Consider the following 12,667-nt stretch of genomic DNA (forward strand, 5'->3'; position numbering starts at 1 on the left):
GCGTTAAAGCGTTCAAATTGCACGGATCAGCGCTTACTGGTGTTAAAGGACGCGAATTGAGAGCATTCTCCACGAGACAAAAGGTAGTATGCAGTACCTCATCCGTGAGGCGACGCGTGCCAAGAATAGTATACAACACGCGTTTGAAGCTGCGTACCAACCTCTCCCAGATACCCCCTTGATGTGGTGCGCTGGGTGGATTGAACTTCCACTTTATGCCTTTGTGAGCGAGCTCAGCTGCAATGTTGACAACGTTCCACTTTTCAATACTTTCTCGGAGTTCTTTCTCCGCTCCAATAAAGTTAGTGCCATTGTCCGACCAAATCATGGCAGGTGTACCCCTACGTGACACAAACCGCTCAACTCCCATAACACAAGAACTGGTGTCCATGGATGTAACCATCTCGGCATGGACAGCGCGAGTAGTGAGACAGGTGAAGAGGAAGCCCCACCTTTTCTCAGTAGTACGGCGGACAGTAACATAGAATGGCCCAAAGTAGTCAACGCCAGTGTTCGTGAAGGGATGAGACTGGTAAGCAAGTCTCTCCTTAGGTAAGTCAGACATGATTGGTTGCATGGTTACAGCTTGAAATTCTCGGCATCTCAGGCAGTGTGCTTTGATGGAACGCAAGGATGATCATAGTTTCAGTACTGTGTAGTGTTCCTGCACAATTGATCTTAGGTATTCAACGCCCTGATGGTAATGCTTTACGTGCGTGTGTTCAAGGAACAGTTTTACAAACGGATGACGTGCGTCTAAAATGATTGGATACTTTACGTTAAACCCAACTTCAATTAACCGCTTGATGCGGCCCGATGAACGGATTAGCCCATTTGGACTAATAAACGGTGAACGTGGAGCAATTCGGCTACTCCGTTTAACGAATTTATTGTCAAGAAGATCTTTTCTTTCGGCTTCAAAGGACTCTCCTTGCACCAAGTACTGTAGATGACGCTCGGCTTCGTCAAGCTCAGTAGGGTTGGTAATGCTACCATCGGGGTTACGGTAGCTGGCATGTTTCGGCAAAAACCGGAGAACGTATGCGGCAATGCGCAAGTACTTTTGATAAGAACTAAACTTATCAAATGGGAATAACGATGGAACGGGGGTTATCTGTTTTTTAACAGATGTAGCGAGAGAAACAGTGTCTTCTATGATGACTGCTTGGTTGACGCCAAGTTTGATGTTATTAATAACGTCTTTGTTCGGCACGAAAGGGAACCTTGAGTTAGTTAAGAAATGTGGACCATTGACCCAACTGCTTAGTTGCAAAACCTCAGCGGACATTCCACGCGTGCCAGCGTCAGCTGGATTATCCTTAGTTGCGACGTGGTTCCATTGGTCAACGCTGGTATACTCCAAAATTTCACAAACGCGGTTTGCAACAAAGATTGGTTGCTTTTCATTAGAGTTTATCCACTGAAGAACGGTCGTGCTGTCTGTCCACATGAATACTTGGTTAACAGTTACAGTAAGTGCCTGAATAATTTCGTTCTTCAGCCGAGCGGCAAGTAGAGCTGCTTGCAATTCCAGTTTTGGGACAGTCATTACCTTCATTGGCGCCACGCGCGTTTTCCCCAAAACAAACGCAAGCTCTGTTTTTATCTTGCCCGTAGGAGTTGTTACTCGGGCTCGAAGAAATGCAACGGCACTAAAAATATCCTGGGAACTGTCACCGAACATATGCAACTCTGTATTATCAAAGGGTCCACTAAAATAACTTCGAGGAATTTTGATGTTTTCAAGCTTTGGTAAGTCCGCACTCCAGACCAAAAATCTTTGAACCATGTCCTGTGGGAGCTCGTCATCCCATTGCTGTCCTGTGACACGCCAGGTGTCTTTTAAGAGCAATCGCGCACCGACGGTAAACGGTGCGACAAGACCAATGGGGTCAAAGACTTTCGAGACAAGACTTAGGACCAAGCGTTGCGTGGGGGACTTGGTGATAGCGCAGCTTGTACCCCTACTAACAACTAAAGTGTCATTAGTGTGATCCCACTTTAACCATAGCACATGAAACAATAACCTTGGGCTCAGTAGATTGAGGCGAGCCATCAATTCGATCAGCCAGATTTTGCACATTGCTTACAAACTTTGTAAGCTTGAACCCACCGAGATGGAGAAGATGTACCAATTCCTTCGATCTATTGATGGCTTTCTCAGGAGACTCCACTGAGTCAAGGTAATCGTCCATGTAGAAGTTTTCAACGACGGCTTTTGCAGCTTCGGGGTAAAACTTGGCATTGTCTCTCGCAGTGCGTTGTAATGCATAGTTGGCGCATGTGGGCGAGTCTTTAGCCCCGAATATATGGCGCGTATTTTGATACCCTACAACGTTAGTTGTGGGGTCCTCCCGCCACAGAAAGCGAAGTGATGGTTGATCTGATGGTAATACACCAACCTGTAGAAACATTCCCTCGATGTCGGCAGAGACGGCATATGGATGTTGTCGGAAGCGAAGAAGTACGTAAATAAGGTTTTGGAGCAGATCAGGGCCACTGAGCAAAGATTTATTCAGTAAGGCGCCATGAAATTTTGTTGCTCCATTGAGCACCCTACGCACCTTACCCGGTTTGTTCGGGTTTAAAACCGGATGGTGGGGTAGGTACCACTCTTTATCAGACCGGCTCTCAACCTTGTGAGCGTCCGGAACCTCAATTACATACCCCCTTATTTAGGTCTTCCTTGATAGTACTAGTATACTTCTCTCTGAGGTCTTCATCCTTGGCCAAACGTTTTTCGAGAGATTTTAGTTGCACAAGGGATGAGAAGTAATTATTTGGGAGCTTGGTGTTATCTGCTGCCCACAGCATTCCGACATCGTATCTCAGGCCATTGTGTATGGTGGTACTCTCAAGGATTTCGTGAGCCCTTGCGTCTGCTGCAGATCTGGAGTCGACTTGCTTGTTTGCCCCGAATGATTCAATGTCGTACCATGACTTTACTTGACTTGCTAACTCATTGTCATGTTCGATATTCACTTTAAAACACGTTGAGGTTAAACAAGAACTTAATGGTAACGGACCGCTTAAGACCCAACCTATGGGTAAGCGTACGGCAACGGGTGAACGCTTCTCATCGGCAGAGAAGTATTCTAACGGGCGGATGGCACGATAGACATCTTGTTCGAGTATCATCTCAATGTCTTTATAGGAATATGTCACGGGATCAAGGACTGCTAAGTGTGGGTAAGTCTCCTGCAGGGCCTGTACATTAACTATATTTGAGCCGACGTTCAGACTCTCCTTAACGAAAGCATTGATGGTAAATTGTTCGAATTCTTGATGTTCTCTTGGTTTCACAGTAACTTCAACAATCCTAGTGTCAACTACTTCTTCGGTATTAATACCCTTGACAGTTAGCTTTAGTGTTTTACCGTGCAAACCGAGTCTATCTGCGAGACTACCGGCCACCCAAGAGTTACTGCAGGCGGCATCACACAAAACTAAAGCCTTGGTATCTAAACCGGACGAATTGACCAACTGCAATTCCGTTACCTGAAGGAGCCCCTTAACATCAGTAACAGATGACATTGTGGTGGTCTTATTAGACGGCTGTTGAGTAGTGGTTGCTTTACTTTGACCTATGTTCACAGAAGACTGGATGGTATTGGGATTTGTTGACTGTTTTGTTGGGAAAACCCTATCTGCTCCATGCAATAGTGTGTTATGCGAACTATTGCAACCTTCTGCTCGACACTTTCTTGGTTGAGGGCACTGGCGGAATGTGTGCTTGTCCCGTAAGCACGAAAAGCAAAGTTTGTTACCCGCCACCAACTTAGCTCTCTGGATTGGGGTCTTTTCTTTGAAAACTCGACACTCCCATAGCCGGTGGTTACCTTTGCATACAATGCACCGAGAGTAATTGTTTGTGAAAGAAGATGGCATTTGCTTCTTTGTTTCCCTTTGTTGCGAATTCGATGCAAACACTTTTGAGGCTGTTTTGGTCTTGGTTACTGAAGTGCTGTTCTCTTCAGGTTTTGCCTTGGTTGCGCTTTGTTTCACAAGATTATGGGCCTCAGCGTTTTCTTTCAGCCAATCGTTAAAATCAAGGAGGGTAGGCTTAACCCAGTGCTTCTTAACCGTAAAGAGTGACCATGACTCTTTCATGTGTGGTGGTAACTTCTGTACCGCTTGGTTAAGTAGGGAAGCGCTCTTCAAGTCAGCATCATATGATAGTGACTTGAAAACCCCAACGAGGCTGGATATGGCTGCAGAATAGTTAATGATGTTATCACTATTGTGCATTTTAAGAGGTGGAAAGTTGCTTAGTTTATCCAAGTGTGCACTTACGACTGCCTGTGGCTGGCCAAATTTACGTTCCAAAGTCCTTAGTGCATCCTTGTACATTAAACCACAGTAAGCAAACTCGGCGATTGCAATCTTTGCTTTACCAGTGACGAGTGTCTTAAGGTATGTCAATTTAACGTCATCAGTGAGCGTTTGCGAGTCAATCGCGCTTTTGAATTGACCATACCACTCGTGCCATTGTAATGGATCGCCATTATACTGAGCAAGTTTCCATTCTGGCAAGAGGTCATTTTTCTTGCTGTTTATTGCGTCAGCTAATTCCCTAATCAATGACGCATTGTCCGGTATCGGAGGGGCAGGTGCAGACACCTGCGGACCACTCCAACTCAACGGAGTGGGCCCAACATAAGGGTATGTTGGCTGAAAAACCGGAGTGGCCAGACCAGGTACAATATTACTTGTAGTTGCAATCGGGTTTTCCTGATGTGTGCCGGATGGTGATTGCATATCAATCAAAAGGGGTGAATTCGAATATATTTGTTGTGGAAAATTAGTAACTGATGGTGCGATGTGTGCCTGTACATTTGGAGCAACATTATTTACGGTGGTAGCGTCTTGGTTGACTAATGACGGTCTGTGCTGTGGAAAACGCCAATGACTCATATTTGGCACAAAACTTTGGCCGAGAGGGATATTGGGCATATTTGGGAAAGGAGGAGCAACAGAACGTACAACTTTGTGTACTCGGTTATTGCTATTCTGAGAATTGTTGTTGACGAGAGGCTGGTTGATCAAAGGGGCGTGTGGGATGGGAGCAGTGAGGTTAGGTGCGAAGACTGGGTTCGGAATGGGAAGGTGATTAGGATGAGCGGATTCGGAGTTGTGCTGTTGAGTGTTTGGACTTGGTGGGGCGCTTGGGTGCGAGGGAACATTTATTGCGGGGGCTGGATGATTTGTTGACGGAAAAGGGGGAAGAGTGGCGTTTGGTGCTCGGGGGACAAAATTAATTTGTTGTCGGGAGAATATACGCGGGGCCGAATCATTCATAGGAAGACTTGATGTTTCAGGTCCCCTTGAGAATTGAAGTTGTGCGCTGGGAATTATCTTGGAGGCATTATTTTGATTTACTTGCGGTGCGAATGGCTGTGGTGGAATGGGCTGTTGAATGGGTGGTGAAGAAGCCCCTGGGGCGTGTACAGAAGGCGGGTGACTATACGCAGTTACTTGGTTGGTTATGCTTGGAAGCGCCATGCCTTGTTGGCCTGTTTGATCCAGTTGCGCCCTTAGGTGCGCCTGGTACAACGCCTGTGTGTTAGCAGCAGCCAAAAAATTTTCAGGCGGAGTATAATAGGGGTCGAGTTGCTGCAAGGTCTCATTGCTTAAAATGTAATTGCCTCGACAATTTTATGGAATAGAATGCCTTGAAACTTCAGTGTTCTGATCTTCTACTGTTTTGCCGTTGTTGTGGCTAGGACATTCTGGAGGGTCAATCATAACATCTGGTTCACTAGTTCTCTCATTGTTAAAACTTAAAGGACAACCTTTTCACTTCTCATTGAGCTTCTAGCACTTGCAGTTGTTTCAGATTGGCTACCTTTAGAAACGGCGTCCAGCAATTCAAATTCTTGCAGAGTTGCCTCTGCCAACCGTTTCCTGTTGTTTTCCTCCAATTCACCTATTTCCATTTGCTTTTTCTGTTTAGCAAGGCGAATGGCTGCCTCATTCTGTTTTTCAATTTCTTCACGCTTCATCTTAGCAATTACATAATCATGTTTACGCTGACTGGATGTTTTTGACGATATCATAATTGAGGGAAGTCTAGAACGAATGGAAGCCCTTGGTTCCTGGAACTCACTCACTTTATCACCAGCAGAGTTGATGTAGTTTCGTGCTGAAGTGAGTATGTTGTCGTTCTTAGTTGTCATTGCCTCCAAGTAAGACTCTAATGAAGGAACAAGAGCACTTGGATCCTCTGTTTTTCCAGCAAATGCAATCAGGTCCTCATTTTTGTCTACAAAAGTCATAAATGTTTCGTTGCAATTTGTTACTAGGCGTTCAACTTTCACTCGCCTACTTTGACTATTTATACAATGAAAAATATCTTCATGTATAGCATGCAATTCAGCTTCACGCTTTGACCTGGCAGCGTACAATTTTTTGACTTTTTGATCAAGACTATTAGACATCACGATGTTATTATTTCCAAATACCAGCAAACCTTCCAATGCACACGGTTAATTATTATATGCACACTCCAAATAAATCGAACCCACGCAAAACACACCCAACGAAAAGACACCAAACACAGCACACTGTAGACAGTCTGTAAAACAAACCGACCAAAGAGCAAAGAAGGTCGTCGAGCACACTGTGCCCGACAAAAACAGAAGTGGAGCGCTGAACGCTATGCGCTCAACGCGGAGGGAGGCAAAGGACACACGGGAATTCGAGCGAGCAACGCGCGACGAAACGGAGACGTTACGGACGGAAAGTTGAGCGAGCAACGCGCGACGCAACGGAAACGGGACATACGAGAAGTCGAGCGAGCAGTGCGCGACGGAACAGAAATGGGACGTGCGGGAAGGCGAACGAAAAATGCGCAACGCCACGAAACGGGACGGTGGGAAAAACAGACGGAAAATCAGGTCGGAAAGAAGTTTGTTAGCAGACCACAGCAAAAACTCAACCAAACAACCTAGCCGTAACTCCAGAACAAACTTAAGTCACACCCTAGGAAGAAGGAGAGAAGCTACTGCAAGACAATCTAATATAGTTCATAATGGGTCTATAACGACAAATTTAACGACAAACTATTTTACGGCAATGCAGTAGTACACTAAAAGGATGAAAAGGTCGAAAAATTTACTAGCCGTAACTCCAGAATAAACTTAAGTCACATCCTATCAAAATCCAAACCGTAACAAACAATCAGCATACTAACGTTATTAAACAAACTACAGCAAAATTTAATAAACTACAATAGTGTGTTTGTAGACTAAGATAGTTGGAAAAGTCGCGAAACAATCCAGCCGTAACTCGATAATAAACTTAAGTCACACCCTAGAAAGCTGTAAGACCTAAACAACAAACCAGCATACTAGCATACTCAACATACTGCAAGAAAAACAACAACATACTTCATCACATATGACATACTACATTGAAGGAAAAATTGGGCGGAGAAAAACAACTCTGAATGAAAGAAAAAACGGAATGATTGGAAACGAAAACGAAAAACAAAATTTTGGGAGAGCGACGTTGATGAAAAATGAACGGAAATTGTGAATAGTGAAGTTAAGGAACGAAAACGAAGCGGACGGTACGGTACGAAAACGAGATACGAAGATAATAAGAAGACAAATTTTTTTTTGAGCCGGAGGTTGTGAGTTTATGTATCACACCATTATCTGTCCAATTTTTCAAATTTTGGTCAATTTTTGCAAATTCTTGATTACGGAACGGTAATCCAGTAAACTGGACGGTTTTAAGCTTGAAAGTACGATTTATCAATATTCGGTATTGATTTTCTAAATTTTTTGATTTGCCTCAAAATTGACCAAATATTTTCAAAATTGAACAATATAGCATTATGTGCTCACTTATTTTTCTCATATCTGAGGTCAATTTTTTGCTGTGTAGCCATAATGGACCAATTTGTCTGAATTTCCCAACTTTCGACCAAAAAATTTTCAAAATCGATGTTTTTTTTTCTTAAAAAGTTTCTCAGCTCCCTTCTCCAAAAATTATACTACTTCGCTGAGACTTGTCGTGATAGTACTACTTGCTTTTCTTTACAATCTGGCGGAAAAAGATTTGTGATTTCAGAAGCTTTGATCAAACTCCGAACCTTGATGTTTTTTCAAGCTCAAAAAATTCAGCTATGGGGGTTAATGGTGACTTTTTAGGGATGATTTTCACGGAGTTATTTGACTACACAAACCCTTGAAAATGTCTTTGAAAGATATCAGGGGTTGGGTTACTTGCCGTCTAAATCGTTTGTAATCAATTCACTGCAATATAGTTTGCGAAAATTTTGTCTTACAGTTCCTGTCGAATTTTTTGACGGTCAATACGATTGTCCTATGAAGGTGGCCTTGTCCGTATACGTAATTCTACTGATCCCATCGTCTGAACCACCGAGAATTGTTTCTGATAACGTCAAATTGCCAAGGACGCTTGTAATCTTCCATGAACTGCAAGACCACGACGGACAAACTCTAATGATATAAGACTTTCCGCCCCCGTTCCAAGGTCGGCCATAACTGCATCGAACGCATTTTCCATGTCCAATTCACGGCACATCGTAAATAAATCATCACTGTCAATGTTCATCCCCATTGTCATCGCATAAATAAAACAGGCGGCGCAACCTCTCTTCTCCACATAAACTTGAGTCTGTGTAGCAACTTACGTTGTCAGGGATCAATTAATATTACAGCTTATCAAGCCATCTATTTAATAATTTTATTACAACAATTGGGCTAAAACGAAGGAAATGGGTGTTTGTAATCCCGGGTTGCGGCACCAATGTAAAAGGTGTAAAACCACTCTTTCGGAAGTCAATTCATTTCGGTATATAAGCAACAACGTGTTATTAGAACAAAGCAACGTATAAGCATTATAATATCAAGACGTACAAACATACAACGTAAGCATTAACGATCAATGCAACAAGTGAAAACTTAGACGGCAAGGTTTTTTCGATGCTCTTTTACTGGTTTTTTGTCTGATGTCCTTGACGTCAAAATCAGTTCGTATTCAATCGGCAAGTGTCTAGAAAACCTAAAAATTTTAAACGAAAACCAGCTTAATCGATACATATAGTGGTTATATTTACTTAAAATTAGGTTAAATGAACTTTTTCGGAACTTTCTACGTATATTAGAACGTTTTATTAATTTAGAACGATTTGTGTACGCATTTAAATTCGAAAATAAATGCTCAATTCTGATTGGTTAATATTATTCGTTCATTTACTTCGTAACAGGGGGGGAGTCTTCAACCTCTAAGAACCGCTCTTCACACCATAAGTATAAGTCTCCAAAACAGTTTGAGCTGAAACAGAGCTGAAAGGCTCTAAGAGCACTTAATGCCCGCTGGGCGCTACCTGTTTATCCCGTTTTTGAGGACGAAAAGTCAAAAGCGTCAGACGAAAAATCGGTCAAGCGAAAAATTGCATTAAAAAGACCGACAGGACCAATATAATTGCTACAAACTTCATTTGAGAGCAATAAAAAACAGTACCTTTCCAACACTACTATTCGAGTGTCGTAAAAAGGCAGTGCGCCAATACAATCAAAAATTTGGACCGTAAGAAAGGAGAGCGCCTAAACAAAAGCCGCTGAGAGGCTGGCGGCGGCAATTAAAATGTTTTTTCATATTTAAGACTAAGCGAACGAAGCTATCATGACTGCATATGGTACTTGTCTTATTTGCATATACAGTAATAGCATTTTCAAAGTTCATTCATGCTGGCTATCAAAATTTTAAAGCCACCTATCGAGAAGAAATAACGCGTTTTAAACGCAGAATAGAGGCACTGAGTATCTATAAAATATTAGTTCTATCAAAGCAGAAGCACCTTTGAATTTCAAATCTCGAACTATTCCGAGAAACATTCCGTCATCCTACTTTTGTTGAAGCAATCCAGTGAGCATTTCTATTTGTACGTTAAATTTTGGGGAGAAAACTGAACTGGTCGAGCAACTGCAATACACAGCCAAGAAATCGATCAACTTAGTTTGTGTAACAGGACTGAATAGTTGGGGAGGTCAAGATGCTTCTGTGTTACTGTGTTGGCCATTTTGCAATTGACAGTTTAATGCGGCAATCATCGAGATCTCCTCGAGTACTAATCGAGTACTCCTCGCCCAATCACTGAACTATATCGCAACAAGTTTCTTACAACCAATGTCATTCATGACATGTAACAAATTTTTCTGCTCTGACTAACCTCCGTGTCAAACTAACCTCCGTGTACAACCCAAATGGTTGATGGGATGATGCCGGGGTCTTTGACAAATTAATCTGAGGAGGCTGATCTGCAGAAGTTTATCAATTCATTTTGTCATTAAGATAATTTGATTAATTAATGACAATGAGCGTAATAAAATGCAATATCTACTCTAATTTTGGGTTCATACTTGCATCTAAATGCGATCGTTATTCAGGTGAAGGACTCAGCTACATATTATATGACTCTTTGGAAACCCAAGTAATATTTTATTTTTTTTAAAAAAATTTATACCCGGAGTAACCTTTCAGTACTGATTCATTACAATCCAATGATAAAACATTAACTCAGTCCTGAATCAGAGTGACCTAAGGGTAATTTTACCTCGCATTATGAACAAACAAATCCCAGAAACATTTTTCTCATGAATTGTCACTGGGCATTCTTAGTTGATTGCTTTTTCTGATCAGAGTAAAATCATAGCAAACATGAAATTTTCGAAAATCGCAAATTTTGGCAAACGTGTCGCACGATCAGGCAAAAACAAAGTAAAATCGTGTAGGGACACGTTACAAAATAGTAAAAACATACCCGGCAGATTGCCGGAAAATAGCCGCCGTTGATTCCAATAAGCATGATTGGGATTGAAATAACATAATATGTTAAAAAAAAAAGATTTTTGTACAAAAATATTTTTTAAGTCCGATTTATTTTGATGGCATTTCGTAGTTGAACATACTTCTGTTTCTTAGAGAGAGGCTACAGGGGCTACTATCAACACCAATAAGCATTAGAGGTGGTAACTAAGACTTATAGGAACGACGTTCAAATAGCGGGCATCTAAAATTGGGCTTTATGGGTTTATCCCGTTTCTCTGACTTCAACTTTTATACTGACTCTGTTCATTTTGAATTGCTTTGCTGAGCAACTGATGTTCAAATTCACTTTTAGCAGAATGAGAGAAGAGAGAAACTAGCCTAGAGAAGTCAAAAAGATTTAACGCAAAATGTTGAAAAGGCGGCAAAATGAGGTAAAGCGAAACATTTTTTTATTCGACTAAGTAAAAAAAAAATAGGAGCGCTATAATAGCCGGCTGAGAAGATGAGGGCGGCTATTAAAAAGACTGATAGTAGGACCGCATGCTAAATAAACGATTGTCAAAACGGGTGGGGGGTGGGGGTTGGCTTGGTGGCTTGGATGAGGGGGGGGCTTGGAATTTTAAATTCTTATAGGCGAAATATTATAAATTCTAAATAAGTGAACAAAGAAAGGGTACTAGATTAAATAAGTTAACAAAGAGAGGGTACTGTTAAACTATAGAGGATTAAATTTATACTTCTCTTTGATAAATTTTTTTGGATGGTCAGAAATCTTCCGCATGATTCAGAGCTGATAAATCCACGTTTTTTTACTATCATTTGCCAGAACGTCAAGGTCAAACTGATCAATTTCTTCATTCCTGTCGAAACGTAGCTTTGCCAATCTCGCTAATTTAAATATTCCAAGCCCCCCATCCAACACCCCCCCCCCCCCAACACAACCCTCCCCCCCCCACCCAACACAATCCCCCACCCAACAACAACCCCCCACCACTACCTTTAATACCCCCACCTCGTTCCTCGTGTTATGAAAAATCGTATGTGTTCGTTCACGGAGTTCTGAAGCGGCTGTTGCACCTTGTACCTGCACCAACAGCCGCCAGATCGACCATTACCTGCCGTCGAATTCTTCAGAGACGCGTCTGAAGTTTCAGGTGTCACGAATTTAAACGAATTGTACAAAATATGTCCAAATAAGATTGCAATGTGGTGGTGTGGGGGGGCAATATGGTGGGTTGGGTGGGAAATGTGGTGGGTGGGCGGGGGGGGGGGTCTGGAATAACCCTTCCTCCCACCCATCACAGAGAATGTATGAGTGATGCCAGGCGGTTGTGAAGAACGATGTCTAACCAGTTGAATTTTTAGAAGAGGCGGACTATGGCAAGTTTCGTGGGCTAAACTAAAATTGCTATTACATAGACTGCTGATGCCATATACTATTCGATGCAAATTTAAAATGTTAATCTATTTCAGATTTGCTCTGATTTCCTTTTGAAGAAAGTCTTGATTCAAAAATGCAAAGAAAGCAATTATCAATGCAAGCGTGGGATCCTCTCAAAGGGTCGTTTTTGCTGGTGAAAATATGTGTGTGCAACCGAAAATATTGAAGCTTTGGGGAATACCGGTGAAAACCAAGATCCGAATGAAGTTGTAAGCATAATGATTTACTATGTTTGGTGTCTGTTCCTATTTATTACTCAACGCGAGGCGATAGCGGCTTTTATTGGGGACATCGTGGTTTTTTAAAGAAGAACTGTTTCGTGAAATTAGCTCATCCATTGAAACTTCAATTTGGAAACTGAACTGACGTCCCTGTCACAATCGTTTTTATCTTTTGAGATGGATCCACACTTTGTGGATCCAT

General features: G+C 42.1%; 1 protein-coding gene across 1 annotated transcript in view; it reads right to left on the reverse strand.

The window, feature by feature from the left end:
- Positions 1-12,667, reverse strand: part of LOC142336613 (uncharacterized) — a 130,188-nt gene that overhangs the window by 30,513 nt on the left and 87,008 nt on the right. The gene's annotated exons all lie outside the window — the stretch shown is intronic.

Source organism: Convolutriloba macropyga, chromosome 3 (assembly GCF_964194025.1).
Source record: "Convolutriloba macropyga chromosome 3, txConMacr16.3, whole genome shotgun sequence".
Lineage (NCBI taxonomy): Eukaryota > Metazoa > Xenacoelomorpha > Acoela > Convolutidae > Convolutriloba > Convolutriloba macropyga.